The 18322-nt window shown below is 36.4% G+C and overlaps 1 protein-coding gene and 1 non-coding gene across 2 annotated transcripts in view; both read right to left on the reverse strand.

The window, feature by feature from the left end:
- LOC149087615 (nose resistant to fluoxetine protein 6-like) overlaps positions 1 to 18322 on the reverse strand; it is a 60221-nt gene that overhangs the window by 23191 nt on the left and 18708 nt on the right. The window lies entirely within an intron of this gene.
- Positions 1353 to 1426, reverse strand: TRNAT-GGU (transfer RNA threonine (anticodon GGU)). Its single transcript has one exon. It is a non-coding gene; the product is annotated as a tRNA-Thr (tRNA).

Consider the following 18322-nt stretch of genomic DNA (forward strand, 5'->3'; position numbering starts at 1 on the left):
TAATAATTAATTAATTAAAGTCATAATTAATTAAAGTCATAATTAATTAGTGGTAACATATAAAACCACAGAAATCAGTCGTACAAAGCCGGAAAATGTTCTATGTGGGAACGTTATAACCTGGATGCACTGTATATATTATGTAAATCGGTGTGCTGAACACGAATATACTCATAAGAAAACTGGATTAACTACGGTTTTCTACGAAATCGCATATTGAATACACGTATAATAACAATACAATACATTGAAACATAACATAAGCATATGGAAACCAAAATAAATACGCAGAAAAATCGACAAAAATATATACAGGGTAGTGAGGAAAGTTCCTAGCCAACATTTTAGTGGCGAAACGTTGATCTTAGAGACACACTTCCAGTTAAAAAAAGTTGGGAAAGAACAGTATAAGTAAGTGAAAGAAGAATGCATAAGGAAAAGAATGGTTTTGTTAAAAGAATTCGAAATGGCCAAAATTACGGCAAAATACTGAATAGGTTGTATATCATCATCATCATCATCATCATCGCTCTGTTATTAATTGCAGTTGTGCATTGACGCCATGTCTGGTTTGAAAAATAGGGAATGATGACAATCTAAGAGTCATCTCACGCTATCCGATGATGGCGAAAGTTTAGAGCAGATATCGATGCTATATGAATAGAATGCTTATGTTAAAATGATAAATTATGTTGTCAAAAACATTGATGAATGGGTTCGAATTCTGTTCATTTTCCCTGTTCCAATATTTTTGTATGGAAGTGAAATGCGCATAAATTCCGTATTGATTGAAACAGAGAAATTTTACGCTATAGGGATCCTGATGCCACCTATTGAATAAAAACAAAGCTAGTTTTTATAATTTCTCCCAGTAAAATAGGTGGTTGGTTTTATATTGGTGTGCAGTTGAAAATAAATACTACATGGTGTAAACCATATATTGTTTATTTTCAAGATGCATACTGATGTAAATTTTGTGTGTACCATGAAAAACAATGGTTACTATATTTTTAAGTTTGGGGTCAAATAATTCTGTATTAAATATGAAAACAGTAATCAGTATATATTGTGGATCATAAAATTTACACCAATATGCAGCATGAAAACATAAAAATAAAAATTCATATCATACCTCATGTACTATTTACTTTCATGCTGTGCACCGGTTCAAGACCAACAATTAATTATATTTGGGAAATAATGGCAAATAATATATTTTTTCATAGGTGGCAGCAGGGGTCCAAGATCAATGATGTTTCTCACGTATAATATGATAAAACATAATAAGTTAACAAGGAAACAGTTATTTTCCGGATATTATGCTGAGGTGAGCTCGGAAAGAAAAGTCATCACGTCTCCACCGGGACTCGAACCCAGGCCCTCTTGCATACCGGGCAAGCATGCTACCATCTACACCACTGGAGACACATGAATCTGCCTTCCAAATTTCACGCACTGTGTCGTGAGGCGCATAATATCCGGAAAATAACTGTTTCCTTGATAGCTCTGGCTGAGAAAAAAGCCATCTATAATAAGTTAAATTAGAAAAATCTTTTGTTACGTTTCTCTGTTACTTTTTTATCCGGTTCGCAAATTATCTCCCCCGATCATGCCGGCATGGGCGACTCAAGCTAACTTGCCGCCCGGGTGCAAAGCCCATAAAGAAGGCCCTCGCAGGTAGCTGACAGGGGTTATATTATCCTACTATCCTATTACCCTGACTATTATCCTAGGTGACTCTCGGATAAACCTGATTTTTTTAGTACAAAGTCATACACCATTGTTTATTGAAGAAAATTTACTTGACCATACGCCACACTTCTAAAGAAACTGCCTACATTTTTGTCCTGTATTACATTATCATTCTTAATTATGCCAGATAGCTTAACATGCGTGCAGCTCTTATTTGCGAGCTATCATTACCATGACTCTGAACACAACCTGCAGCAGAGTACCTATAGTAAATTTAAAGGGTGAAACAACAAAAAATGACGAGAATCGGCCCCTGGGACACTGTCAGCCCCAGGGTGTTGATGAGGTAAAGGCTGCATTAGCACTCGCATGACACCCTGTACATTAACCCTTTATTTGGAAATGATACTCTGCAAAGCAACATAGTTTTCTTATATTTTTCAAGTATAGATTATATATTTTGAACTCGTTTCGGCATTCATGCTTCTAAGCAACACCTAAACATTAGATCTTTACTTGAGCTTACGTGAGCTGCTCGTGAATTTTCTATATTTACCAGAGAAATGGAAGGTTTATTGATTGTCTATCAATTGTCAAGAAATAGCAAGAACGATTCTTGACCCTTGCATTTTAGAGGGAAATATCACGTGTGAAGGAAACATATTGCTGTGCATTCTTCAAAAACAATAGAAAAATAAGTTGACAAACAATAAATGACATTTTTATATTAGTCAAATCTATGTAAATCATATAACATATATATACAGTGTGTTTGTTCCCTGAAGTTCAACATCCCATATTTTTTTTAAAATATTGACAATAATTTCTTTTGCCACGTAATACCGTTCAGCGTACCTGATTTGCTTAATATAACCCCTCAAAAATTTTCTTTTCTGGATATTCAGTGCTTGCCATTTGAACGATTATCTATATTGTGTGTGTATGAGCAGTCTCTCTCTCTCTCTATGGGAATCCATTTTACGACCAGCACATGCAGAATCTGACATGTCCGAAATGAAAAAGTCGCAAATATATAGATTCGGAACTTTAAAAAGGCATTGATCTGTACAAAATAACAAACAGCACAATATATATATGAATGATAATTTCCTTTGTGCATGCTGTAAATTACAATATAGTAATTTTAATTCTGTCGTAATAATGTGTCAATGCTTTCATTGTTCACCAGGTTCGAAGTATGTTTTACATGCTAAATTTTTAGGGATAATTAAAGAATTAATTATAATTGTAACATAATCTAAAATAAAGCGCATTGTGCATAAAAAAATTAAATTTTCTTGAGTGATATTTCATATATATATATATATATTGCACATTTTATATATAAATGTGAAAGTATGCATGCATGTATGTATGTATGTATGTATGCTCTTTATACAAATCTACAGGTTTAGGCCGTCGCCAGATTTTGCATATATACCAAACAGGTCCGGGATTGAACCGTAGGCTAATTTTAAAGTTCGTCAGAGCTGGGCAAATGCCCGAAATGGGCAAAAAACTGTCGGGCAACAATGGTTTTGGGGCCTCAACAATCACTTTCGGAACGTTTACTTTGGTTACCGTGGTTTCCAACAATGCGTTTCAGACGTGAATATATGCCTTTACAATGGTTTGTCACACCTTTAATTCTGTTATTATAACAGTTTATTCCTTTATAACGGTTTGTCACTCTTTTCCAATCCTCCCATTAATTGCAGAAAACCCGGGAAGCGCCGGGTATTTCTGCTAGCCTATATACAGGGTGATAATGCGGCCTTTATCTCATCAACCGCCCATCGTATAGGTATAGTTTCAATTTAAAAAATGCATAAAGGCGTTTGAATAATATTCGCTGCACAAGTTGGACGTATGACGTCGCTAACAACAGAGAACAACAACTACGCTGACAAAACTGGGAATAAAAATGTTCAACGCCAACTGATGAACTCAATGCTTGCCTCAAATCATCAACACTCTGGCACGAAGTTAAAAAATTATGATTATCCACCAACATGCGAGTTCAACTGCAAAATGACTCAGCACTGCTATCATTTTCACATCAGTTGACCAACCAGTAGACCCAAGCACTGGACCGATTACGTTCCGAAATGAATTTTGCCAGTTGTTAAACTCAGTTCAAGAACTTGCAGACGAAGTCTTCTCAAACATTCAAAAAATGACCAAAACCAGGAGTGGCTTTCTGAGAGCGATTCTGGCACCGAAAAATGACAGTGAACAAGATCAACGAAAAAATCCTAAAAATTATTCCAGGAGACTCCACATCTTACAAATCGGTTGACACTGTCACAGACACGGCACAGACATTTAGTTCTGTATCCTGCAGGATTTCTGAACTCCTTTGGATATTCCGGGTGTGCCACCACACAATTTGACCCTCAAAGTCGTAGCACCTATAATGCTTTTAAGAAATTTGGACACACCGAGACTCTGCAATGGCAACAGACTCTGCGTGAAGAAATTGCACAATTGCATCATTGAAGAAACGATTCTAACTGGATGTGACAAAGAAAAAGAAGTCTTCATTCCACGTATCCCAATTATCACCGAAGAAATGCCATTCACTTTCAAGCGATTACAGTTCCCGATTCGTTTAGCTTTTGCTATGACAATCAACAAAGCGCAATGGATTTTGCCAGTTGTTAAACTCAGTTCAAGAACTTGCAGACAAAGTCTTCCCAAACATTCAACAAAATGACCAAAACCATGAGTGGCTTTCTGAGAGCGATTCTGGCACCGAAAAATGACAATGTGAACAAGATCAACGAAAATATCCTAAAAATTATTCCAGGAGACTCCACATCTTACAAATCGGTTGACACTGTCACAGACACGGCGCAGACATTTAGTTCTGTATCCTGCAAAATTTCTGAACTCCTTTGGATATTCCGGGTATGCCACCACACAATTTGACCCTCAAAGTCGGAGCACCTATAATGCTTTTAAGAAATTTGAACACACCGAGACTCTGCAATGACACCAGACTCTACTCGAAGAAATTGCACAATTGCATCATTGAAGCAACGATTCTAACTGGATGTGACAAAGAAAAAGAAGTCTTCATTCCACGTATCCCAATTATCACCGAAGAAATGCCATTCACTTTCAATCGATTACAGTTCCCGATTCGTTTAGCTTTTGCCATGACAATCAACAAAGCGCAAGGTCAGTCATTGTTAGCAGTGGCAGGTATCAACTTACTTGAGCCCTGTTTTTCACACCTTTTCGTCACCTGTTCGCGTGTTGGTAATAGCAAAACTTTGTACATCTACACACCAGATGGAAAAAGAAAAAATATTGTGTATCCACAAGCGATTGCCTGAAGATTTTAATTAAAATATTTAAAAATAAAAGTAATTTTTTCTTACTTGATGCAGAAATTTTTTTGATTAAGAAATAATTAATAAGCTATACATATATAAATTTTTTACGGGGCGGGCAACGTCACCGGGTATCAGCTAGTACATTCATATAATACAAATTTCTATTTATTAAAAATGCAAAATCATATATGATTGTTAAATCTTATCATAGCCAGTGTTATTAACCGTGTGTTAATGAAAGATCAGTTAACGTGATATTCTCTGTTCACACCTCCTTCAAAAATAAATATATTTTTTTTAAAATTTGTATTCTTTTGAAAAATTGGTCTTAAGTATATTTTTCCTGTTCATTCAAATTCAAGGAAAATAAGAAAAATTGCGTCCTATCAGATAGAGCTTAATTGAAGTCTATCCTGGCTGTTGTTTGTAAATGAACAGGATAAATGCGATGGGAACTACCAAAGTATTTTTTCCTCAAATTATTTCCAAATTAAAACCACTATTCAATTATGTGTGTATATACATGTACAATAATTATTTTGGGTATAGATAACTTCATTTTATGGTGGTTTTGTCTGCTGAATAACAAAATATTTGAATTTGTGGTAAACAATATGCGTTCTGATTGAGAATTCTAAAAAATATCATTTTGCAATCACTATACAGGGGTTCACGGAAAATTCACCACTGGGAAAATTCATCGACGATACAGTAGTTAGTGAGCGAGTGACAGAGTGACTAGTGTCGGTGAGTGAGCAAACCAATGAGTGAGCGAGTGACACAGTGAGCGGCCTATTGATAGAGTATGTGACCAAGTGAGTGAGTGTAATAGTGAGTGACCCAGTGGTAGACTGAGTGATTTAGTGAGCGAGCGAGTGACAGAATGAGTGACCTTGTGAGTAAGTGCTTTGTTTTTTGTGTGTGTGTGTGTGTGTGTGTATCTTTCTGTATATGTTATATATTTTTTTAATATTCACCGAGAGGTTGATTCAGTTGTTTCACATTTCCTTGACTCCCCATTTCTGTTGAGTCACGCTGCTCAGCAGGCAGAGTGTTAGCATGACAATTCGAACCAGAAGTCAAGATCGAAAAAACGGAATAAATAGTTTGCTGAAATCACGTCAGAAATTTTACAAAATATATATTTTTGGTCTTTAAAGATTTGTTGTATAACAACTTATAGTCGAGAGAAACCAGTCCTGACTGGTTTAATGGACTGATATGAGTAGTTTAATGGTAGAACACGCGCCTGGAAAGTGCGGGGTTGGTGGTTTGATTCCATACAGAAGAGTGTGTGACTTTCCAATTATCTTCGCTTTGTATCCAGTCATCTGCACTCCGTATAGTCTCTTGACTGTTGATAGAATTTTTCAAACTAAAATTTACTCAAAAAAACCCACGATTTTTTTCCTCCAACTTCGAATCATCCAAAACATTTGAAAAAAAAAATCGAATTAAACAAGAAATTTTAGATAGAAAACTCAAGGCGAGTTTAAAAAAGTTCGAATCATCCAAAATTTGAACTAACCAAGTTCCACTGTATCGCCCACGTTGCGAATCACTGGTATAGAGTGTATTTCTATACGTAGGAAGTCTAGCTATATGTATCTCTATCTGGTATGTAAATCACTCGTATTTCTTTCAGTATTCGTTCACGGGTTGTTCCATCTTGATTGACAGTTAAAATGTATCGACATGGGGAAGGGACAAGAAAAGATCGGTTGAAAAGGGACTACTTTGACAGGATGAATGGAGAAAGGACGAAACGGTGCCTAGCCCTTTCGGATACACTGGTCTAAATACATGGAGGAAAGAATAACGTATGTTAGAGCAAAGAATGTATTCTTTCCTCCATGGGTCTTATACCCCACAAGGACTTTTACCGTAACCCTCGAAAACTGACGAACAGTTTTCGAGGGTTACGCTTTTACTGCTGCCCCTAGCAAACGCCTTGACCTAGCCCTTATCTGCTGAAAAAGGCGTCCTCTGTCGAGATTTCTTCCTCAAATAAGTGTTGTTTTTTTTTGTGATTTCTTTTATGCTCGTCATTCAATAGGTTTAGAAATTTAGTTCGTTGGAAAGTCAGAGTCCATCCCCTGCCTGAAGAAAGGTATTTAAGAATAGCTCTATTTTGCCAAACTGAACTTACCAATGGTGAACTTTCCCTGACTATCTGTCGAACAGGGTTTATACGTTTTGTAGATTTGTGGATCTGAGACAATCCTTTTGGCTCTTGGAATGTGGTCATAGAAAGTAGACAGTATACATGTAAATTATCATGTTCTGATAGGGGTGTTGTGTGAAATTTTGACATTTTTACATTTTAAAAAAGATGAATTTTTTTCGAGAATTTTTCTCATTTTACTTGTTTTATTTATTTATTTATTGCAATAATCTCCGTTTAATCTGTTTTTTCTTCTCACGCGTTCGTGGTGAAAAACAGCTCAAAAACATTCTGAATTACAACGAAAGAGGAATGTTTTGTTGCCAGGGATTTTCGGCGATGCCATTTTCATATTTCAATAAATCTCCGGAATCACCTAAGTTACCATGGAACGATGTACTGATATCAACTTGTGTGATAGAAAACATGGGTATCTCTCGGTCCGTAGGATGACCTCACAATTCAGTTCTAATTGAATGAAAAATTGCAGTCGAATCCCATTTTAACGAACACCGTTATAGCAAAAATCACGTTTTAACGAACACTTTTCTAATCCCTCAGATACGTGTGCATAGAAACAATGTGCATAAACCTGGAATTCCTTCATAACGAAATTTCGTTGTAACGAAGTGATTTCTCCGGTCTCTTGGAGTTTGTTATAACGGGATTCGACTGTACTGAATTGTTGTAATTGGCATTAATGAAATACTTGTGATTTTGAATAAAAATTAGACCTTCATGAACTTATATGAAGCATATGGGGACTCGAGTCCCCATATGCCATCGAAGAAAATGCGGAAAACCTAAATAAAGAATGTAGCTAATTATAGCGAAAAATTACAATTTACAGCAAATTTGCAGATTATTGACAAGTATGTTAAATTTGAGGGAATAAATCTCTGCTAATCAATCGCAGTAATAAATAATGCATGAAAAAAAGAAAATTAGAGAAAAAAAAACCATTCGTCATGACTGTGTGCAGGGCCGCAACTAATGGGGAGCAGGTGGGTCTCGTGCCCCTTGCGCCGGACCCTAGCGGGCGCAAATTTCATTCTGCAACCTCTCCTTCAACATTACAAGGGGAAGTCAAACTGCTCGATTGCCCCGGTTGACCAAGCATCTAGTTTTGGCTCTGACTGTGGGTGACCAACATTTCATTATGAAAAATTGGGATCTTGAATGAAACAAAATAAGGGACATTGCAGATTGTTACCAAAAACGTAACGTTAACGGTCGGCAAAATCACCAATTGTTTGCTAAGACTGCTGAAAAATTCACAATGTTCTGGAAAATGAAGCGCTGCTATATACAAGTTTTATACGACTAAAAAAACGCAGCGAGTTGAAATGTAGTGAACGGAAAAACGCTGAACATGACAAATACATGAGATGAACTTATAGCCTTAATAATGTCTTTCATAAGTTATGAAAATTATCCTTGCTCATAATTTTTCTAAAAAACATAAATTCGTTTAAAAAAACAGAACGGGACAATTGCGAAAATATATCATAACGGTTAAAATACAGGAATGTCCCGTAAAATACGGGATATATGACGCATAAGTTATAGGGGGGTTCGTCGAATTTTTTCAAATATTTTAATAGGTCCTTGGAAGATTCAGAAACGTTGATCTAGACAGTGATTCCCAACGTGGCGTTTACGCTCCCTTGGGGGCGATGGAATGTTCCAATGGGGACGGTAGAAGCTATGGGTATAACCGAGGATCCTATGGGCAGTGCCGTCTTAACACATGGGCCCACCTGGGCACGGCCCGAGGGCCTCGAGAGAAGGGGAGCCTGAGAAAAAACAAGAAGTAGTTTAATTTTTCGAGAATTTGAAAGGTTAGGCCTTAGAAAAATCACTTGGCTCTGGGGCCCATGATGTTCTGAAGACGGTCCTGCCTATGGGTGAGATTTTGTTGGGATCGATGGGGGAGTGAAAATTTCTGAAGAAGGAGGCGATGGGACAAAAAAAGGTTAGGAAACTATGATCTAGATCGCAGCACGTATCAAGCTTATTCCTTGTGTTAATTTTGTTTTTTTTCACACATAGATGGCGATATTTATATTATTGTTCAATAAATAGCGGTTACATAGAATTTATTTTTCCTACAGCCCTCACCCCCCCCCCCTCCTATAGTCAAGCGTTGCTAATTTTCTGCAATCATAATGATTTGCTAGACATTTTTTAACTTTACACAGTAATATTAAATTTTTTTGAAATATTTTTCGAAATATGAACAAATAAAAAAACTGGGAAATATTTGAATCATTCGCATACAGCGGCTGATGTGAAACGGCAATTTGTGTGTGTGTGTGTGTGTGTAAATACACATCTATTGGAAAATAATTTTTTTGTTCAAAATTGAAGATAATACCGAAGACGAGTAGAATTTACAAATAAGCAAATATTGAAAACAAAATTCGCTCCTTAAAAAAAAATATGCTTTTGTAATTGCAAAAAAACGGGGAATAATTTTTCTTTGGAAAGCAAAATAATTTCATGCTATTTCAAAAATACGTGTATTTTATATATAATTAAAGAATTTTCAGAAATCGTAACAAATTTTAAAATCACAAACTTCTCAGAAATCTATAATTATGAATTTAAGCATACAGTACACGCCGTTAATTGAAATCAAGGTTAATGTTATGATTGCGTTATCACTTATCACTTACGCTAAGTACGGAAAGGAGGATCAATATCATAACATGGGAAAAAAATCCCGTTTTTTTTTTCTTTTGTTCTGTTAATCAGGACTTGATGCTTTTTCTTTTCGCATATTTTGAACCTGTAGTTGAAATAGACTAATTTTTTCCCTATAAGTTATCGTTATCACTTTTCTAGACTATGACAAAAATTTCTGTACTCAAGTTCACAATGTCCTATTCGGGCCGCAATAGCTACTATGATCTATGATCCATGGTACGTGTAGCGCGCTCCCTTCTTTTGGAATTTCTTTCCTACAACGAAGGCATGTGTAGCGTTAAAAAAAAAGTTATTTTTAGTTAAAAACCATCGGCAGTTTCTTTCAAATGACCATATTTACAGTTCCACGGCCGGAAAACTTTAAATACATTAGTTAATAAGAGAGTCCGTATGGAGTATATTTCTCTTTTCACCCTCACCCTACATGTTCTTTTTCACTATTATAAGTTACTGCCAAAACTCGAAGTGCGTCGAATACGCGAATTTCCAATTTCCGGAAATAATTCATGCATTGGCCGGTCAATTCGCAAAGTGACCGGGAATCCCTGGCCAAAGAACAAGATCCGGTACGCGTAAAATTCGTTTTTTTTCCATCGCCAACCTGTGATACATAGCTATATCTCGTAGCTGTATTGGATTTGCTCTATATGAGGAAAGCAGAAAAAGAGAAATTTGACAGAAAAACTAATTATATACAATAATACAGTTATATAGTTTTTTTCTGCCAAATTTTGAAGGAAGAAAAATTGATGACCGCATCTGCACTGTGGTTTGCCATAGAAAAATGACGCATGATTGTCACGAATAATTAAGCCAATTGGCGATGCCGTTTCTTATCGGGCTTTGGTGAGGGATATCCTGCTTATTCGAGAACTGGCTGGCCAAAGCTCGAAATTCAGACATTGACCAATTTTTTCTCTCCATAGTGGTACGATACCGTGCGTGCTGAAATCTTCGTAGAAAAAATATTTATGTTTGGAAAAAATATATGAAAAATTAATTTAAAAAAAAAACACTAAAAGGAAATCTCAGTTTCAGAAAGCGCAAAAAATATTTCCACAGAGAAAAAAGATAACATTATCCAAACTCCTGATAACTATAACTAAATTTATTTTCCCATGGTGTATGATATTGGTTAGTTTTGTTCATTGGCAAACTGATAACAATACCCGTTTAGAAATTAAATCAATTAGAAGAATTTATGGCAGATGGCAGCACTAAACATAACAACCATTGCACAGAAACAAATTTCACGTTAGGTTCACGACACATATATTCCGGTATGAACCATTTCGTAGAGGAATCTGCACAGGGTGCATGTACGGTTAACTAGTAGTTGTTGGTGCTGTAGCCCAGGTCGATAAGATACTCGCCTAAAGTACCAAAGAATACTAAGAGGTGTCGCGAGTTCGATAACGGGTTCTTCTTTGTCAGAAACTTTCCTGACGCGGGGCTGAAATAGATACGGTGGCATGACCACAGAAAAAGAGTCCCACAACGAGGGGTTAGCGCGCCAACTTCTCATTGAGTGAAGGAAAAGGCTGAAGTTGGGAATTGGCAATAAATTGTAGGTTCATGTTGAATTAGCCCTCGTGTGCAAAAGATGACCGTGGAGCGCTAAAATTTGCACAACGGTGCGACAAACTCCATCATTTTTGGGACACTTTCTTAGTTGGAATACATTCGATAATTTTTTCATCCTTTGAAATTTCAACTAAATATTTGTTCAGAAAATATTTAATATAATTCAGGTATAGGTATGTTATACAGAAATTCTTATCAGGATAAAACTATATAAAAAATAAACCCCCCCAAAAAACATGTCTATCATTTTCGGACACGCCTTATTTATATTTCTACGGCTGCACCTAACGGTTTTCGCAATCGCAATAAACAGAAAAACGCACCGAACAACTTCCAATATTAAATCGAACTTGTTTTGATATCTGTGATAGTGGCCTGTGCAATCACAGAACCGTCGCTTTAGCTAGCTGTTGTTTGATCATCTGGTTGTTATTGGTGTTGTTTTTGTCGTGAGGCCGGATCGAGACGCATTCTAAGTGAAAATAAGCATTACTCTTCCAAGTTAAAACTGACGTTGTACCGCATTTTACTTCCTATCATTTCGAAATACAATCGAATTCCGTTGTATATAAAACTATTATAATCCCGAAATAAAAGTATACATAGGAAGTATGTATTCAGAATTCCGATATTACGAAATGAAAAATTCTTTACAACAAATTCTGTTATATCAAAAATCTCGTTATAGCGAAAACTATTCTAATCCTCAAATAAAAGTTGTACATATGAACGATGTATTTTAAAAAAAAAAGTTTCTGAAAATTAACAAAACTGTACAGAATATTCCAAAACCTGCTCAACTGTTTTGGAGGGTTGTTCTTCAAGGGTTTGTGCAGGGGCACGTTTACTAGATGGGAGAAAATTATAGGGGGGAAGAACGGGATCAGAGGCGTCTTGATAATTTCGGGGGCCCGTAGCCCCGAGTTATATGTATTCTGTGGGAGAGGAGAATCGAAAATTCATAAAATTAAAATCACAAAAATTCAGAAAAATTTCAAGAAATAGTTTCAGCTTCCATTAGAATTCAGAATGAATGCAAAAAGTAATTCCAGTTCCCCCCCCCCCAGAACATATAAATGAAAGAAATACTTCTTGATTAATGAAAATTCAGAATTATAAAAATTATTAAAGTTCAAAAAAATTCCAGAATCATTTCTTTCTAGATTAAAATGCAGAATTCCAGAACATATATGAAAGGCAGTATTTATATTAAGTGTGTGCTGTACCTCCAAAATCGTGTGGCCCACATCTTTCGCACGCCCCTTCCCCCCCCCCCCTAAGAGCGGCTCTGGGCCTGTGGGGGTGCGGCGAGAAAATTTAACCAATACGGTGAGTGAAAAAGAAATTAAATATTTAGTTGAAAAAAAAAGTTAGGAATTTTTGATATTCCTTCCGTTTCAAAATGAGTGACCACAGAAGCAAACAATTTTCAATCAAGGAAAAACGTATAAAGACCATTTTCGAAGTGGATGATACAGTAAATAAAGACAATGTGTTACATTAAAATACGTCTCTCGTCATATCTCAATATATATATTCCCTCAACACTTTGAAAAATCTGACCAAAATTGGAATTGCAAATTGAAACAATAGTTTTAGGATTCCATATAAGAAAAAGATCAGACTTTCTCAAATTCTCAAAATGTGCATACAGTTGAAAATTCGTATTTGAGCCGCATAAGTTGATTAATTAAAATAAAAGAACATGTTTTTCATCACACACATTCAGGAAAGAAAGTATTATCTGAATGCCACACACTCACACGCATAAACAACGGGCTTACAAAGGATGGTCATCATCATCATCATGCTTCCTTGCTGCCAGGAATCAAGTCAATAGGCTGAAAAGTTGCACTTTAATCATATTGGAGGGGGGGGGGGGGTTCCACTGCTCAAAAATCACGAACTCCCGAAAACTACTTAATACGCGAAACGGCCGCAAAGGAAGTGAAAAAGTAGCTTCGAAGTGCAATTCTACCTTACAAAAAAAGCTCTAATCTGATTCGTTCATTGAACTGTGGGAATGATATTTACAGTTATATTTTTATGTCTGGGTGCCATTCAGTATAAACGAGGGTTCACAATGTTTTCGGTACGCGGGTCAGATATGCGCAGATATTATATCCCCCTAGGGCAATGGTTCCGAAACTTTTAAGGCGCGACCCTCTTTTGACCAGAAAGTTCATCGGCGAGCTCTATATAGGTTAACTATGTGTCCCGGAAAAACGGGATATTCCGATTTTTTTTTCGGCTGTAAATGTGCTATTTTAAAATCACTTTTCGGAACACGTGTTTCAGTTTTAATTAGGCGATATTTACCTATAACGATATTCAATTTTTTTTCAATATTTTATAAATACAGTGAAACCTTGATATAACAATATTGTGCGGACCAAGAAAAAATATCGTTTAAGAGATGTTACCGTTACAACGAAAGATATCGTTATCATCTGGCGCCGTCAGATTTATGCTGCTGTGCATCTCTTATGAATTGACATTGTTGGTGGCATGTTATAAAATGCACTTATAAGCACTAAAAATATTATAATTGATTAATTGATCCATAAAATTCAGTTCTTCCTCACTGTAAAACGGTTTACTGTACAATACTGTTGTGCACTACACAGAAAATAGCTTCACGGCGACTTCATTAATAATTTCTGAGGGTAAATATAGAAAAATACCGATGATATTTAGACACCTTCGAAAGAAGAAAAAACTGGTGAGGAATTCGAAAATACATCGAAAATGATTTTGATTGAAATATAAATAATATCGTTGTAGCGGTTTCAAATTATCGTAGAAAAATATCGTTGTAGAGGGGGTTTTATCGTAGTAAAGTATTAAAATTAATGGAATAGGAAGAAAAAAAAAATGCATTAAAAAGGAACCCAGACCTGGTTGCTTTCGGAACACGCGTTCTTTCAGTGCAAGTCTCTTAGCAACAAACTGAACAGTCTAGACATTCTAGGAGCTTATATTTTCCATCTATACGTATCAGACACAGAACTGAGCTGTCCAAATCACAAATGGATGGGTCCCGGTCCATAGTTTCGGAACCATTGCTCTAGGGAGACAAAGCTGGGCTCACGGTTGGGGAGGGCCAGAAACTTGTATATATCCGGTGACGATCCGGGACATTACTGCAATATCCCCCATCGACATTGACATTTTGGTGCAAAATGGTAACTACTTACCTTTGAAAGTTTTTTCGACTGTAATTGACAACGTTGATTGCTTTTGACATTCTTTTTTTTGGCTGTAATTGACAACTTCACTTTCTATTGACAATTTTTTTTTTTTTTTTTGCGTTAGCTGTTGATCTCCCGTATGCATATAAATTTTCCGTATTTTCACGAAGGAAATATGGTCAGCCAAGGCATTTATCGTGCTATGTGTATTGACACTTTTCTGTTACTTGTCACATTTGCGGGCCGGATGGAACCCCTTGGCGGGCCGCATTTAGCCCGCTGGCTGGAGTTTGTGAACCCGTGGCATAAACCAGTTCGTGGCACACCAGTTTTTGTCATCTACGTGGAAAAAAGTGATTAGCAAGAGATGTTTGCGAAGTAGTGAAAGCAAAAAAATTGTATTTCTCCTTGATTAAAATGAGAATAAACTCTGTCAAAAAAAAAGTTTAAAAATATTTTAAAGGAGAAAATAGGAATCATTACACTTTTTTTTTGGTTCATTGTCAATATCCAAGGTTACACGAGAGAAAGATATACGTATAGGTGATAATATAAATAGATGGGAAAAAGAATTTGCATGCACCAATCCAATTTGGTGGTCCGCTTCTGCTTTTTGGTGGAGCGCTTCTGGTTCATATGTTTAGTCTTATGTTCCGATAAAAAATAAATAACCAAGAAAATTCGGAAAAAGTCTGAGGCGTAGCTCAAGAGGTCTTAGAGCATATACGATCAATTCATGGCCAAATGTGGCCCTAGGAGTCATCTGATCATCCGACCTCAAATACAAATACAAATACAACGCCACAACAGGCAAATTGCCCAACGAGGTGGCTGACTTAAGAACATCATGGATCCCCGAGCCATTTTTTGGAGGCCCTACCTACTACTGCTACACCACACATGCACCCCCATCCCCCCGCGGAACCCCCCAACGAACCCCCAACGAATCGGTACATGCGGGAATGTGCGTGTACGTGTAGTGCAACCTGACGTAAAGTTTGTTTATGTGTAATGCTTGTTATGTGTAGTGCTGTCATCTGCCCTCAGTTTTTTCTAACTATGAGTGAAGTGTTATGGTTGAATGATTTACCGTTGTAGGACTGTTGCTCTCTGTGGCGAGACTTTTTAACGGGGAGATCGGCTCGCATTTGCGCCTTGAAGTTGGGAACCACAGAAAACCAACTTCAGCTGACCACCACTGTGGGGTTCGAACCCGGATCCTCGCATCACGAGTCCGGTACTATAACCACTCGACCACCACAGCGGCTACCACCACCACCTACGTACGTTTGTAAAAATGAAGTAATCGGCTAATGAAATAAGTGGCTTGTTGCACATTCTCACTTCATTTAATCCACGGTACATTCCCAGGTCACTTAAGTGGCTTGCAGCACGTTTTCACTTCAATCAAGTGACCCACAGCAAACTTACAGATCACTCAAGTGATCTAGGGCACATCGATAAATCACGAAAATGACCAGCGGTGCATCTCCAGATTACTTAAATGGTCCACACCACATTCTAGGATCACTTAAGTGACCTGCAGCACATTTGCATATCACTTCAAGTAATCTAACATGCGTAACTTCGGCAACATAAATATATTAGGGACACGCATGTACACACACCGTTTTCTTGCAAGTGCCAATTCGTTAGAAATTTCCCTGAAGAATGTTCACTAGTTGCATGTACGGTTAAGTAGTAGTAACTTCAAATGTAAAAAAATGGTGGTACTTCTCAACTTTTTAAGGGAAGCTTAATTTAAATAAAAAAACATTTCATAAATAAAAACTGTAATTATACTTTGAAAGAAATGTGTTGTTTTTAACGAACAAATGCAAAACTTTTATTTGAAGTTTTTGTTGCGAAAATACCGATTTCAACACTTTATTTGTTTGCGATATTTCATTTTGTTATTTGTGAAATTTTCGTGTCTCTACCAATGATAGATGTATATGCCTTTATGTATAAATCGGTACTCGTAGCTCATTTAATTATATTTCTCTTACACTGATTACATTGCATTAAACATTCGCGTTCTATCTCGCATTTCAATATGTTAAGATATCTTTGAAGTGAAACTTCTTTAGCCACGGTGGAGAGAATCCGATTCATGGCAAATCAAAGTTCTTGGAAAAGTTTCCATTACTCCATCTACACCACAAGTCACTTCTAAAGAACCGTCGTAAGCACGTGGGCGGATCTAGAGCTCACTGTTCAGAAGAGCGATTTTTCAAACAAATAATTAATTTGATTAAAATTTTCTGATTGAATCGTTGTCATTATTTTATTTACTGTTTCCACCAGTCGCACATTTGTCAAGCTACCATTTTTACATCCTTCATTAAAGGTTTTTACGCGTAACAGTGTCGATGAAAGTTTAAAATGGATCTAAACATATTGCCCTGTTTCATTGATCAACATGTGATCTGATTCGAAAGACAATGAGGAAAAAAAAAGGATCGCGCAGTAAACACCATGCACTGTATCCTTCCCTCAAAAGATTTCACTTATCATCGAAAGAAAGCAAATTACCACATTTTGGCAAAAAGTGTTGATTTGGTTAAAAGAGTTTCAAATAGATCATTATTTAGCTAACACTTAACAAATCTGGTGATAAATTCCATGATATTCGAAGCTAGCACGTAATTATACGTAATAACAAGGTTATGATATCACACGACATGCAGAGAAAAAGCGCCAATCGTGAAAGAAGTAGCCGTGCTTGGCTTCTAACGGGACTGAATATTTGACGTTCGTTGTTTGGTGCGTAACTGACCGTTAGGAAAATTAAACGTCACAAAATTTCAAAACGTTGTAACTCGATAAATATTCGTCCGATACCAAAACGGGAAAAGCTTTTCCATATTAGATCACTTGTGTAAATATTGGAAGGTCGATAGTTACCACCGTTTATATTCAACATCTATATTTTTTATGATCATCTTTTTTCAGCCACCTCGTTGGATACTTTGTCCGTTAGGGCCTTTGTATTTGTATCAAAGTAAATTTGTATCAAATTTGTATTTGTATCCTTTAAGCTCATTATATGGTGTGCTTATATTTTAGTACTTACTTGTGGACCTCACTTGGACGAATTGAACGACACGACATATGAGGTGGTTCAATGCTATACAATAAAAGAAAAGTTTTTACAGTGTGACAAGACTGTTTTATTATTTAATGTTCGCTTTACCATTGCTTCATCCGACGACGTTATCCAGAGATCAGACTCTCTATTAGAAGAAAAGAGACACATAAAATCTTTTCTGCGAGATATTCAACATTAGATGAACTGTCTGGAAGTTAATTTTTATTAAATGTCTAATCTCTGACCTACCCGTGTTTTTTACGATAACTTTTTACCTGGCATGCTGTCATATAAGATATGTCCATGTCAAAAATTTAGCGTCATTCCCACCTTGGTTTACACAAACAGTCACCGTATTCATCAAACCGAGGAATTTTCACAACCGTTTTAGTCGTTATTATTTGAAGTGAAATTATAAATTTTAATTTATAAATTTCACGCAGTGAATGTTAAATATGTTATAGGTTTTATTTCATGAACTGCAAACTCAAATAAAACTGAAAAAAAATTTCAATGTAGAAGATATTGAGGATTCGTAAATTTCCTTCGA

Source organism: Pholcus phalangioides, unplaced genomic scaffold, assembly GCF_987345545.1.
Source record: "Pholcus phalangioides strain wild (caught in Gottingen) unplaced genomic scaffold, Ppha-v1.0 ptg000004l_1, whole genome shotgun sequence".
Classification (NCBI taxonomy): Eukaryota; Metazoa; Arthropoda; class Arachnida; order Araneae; family Pholcidae; genus Pholcus; species Pholcus phalangioides.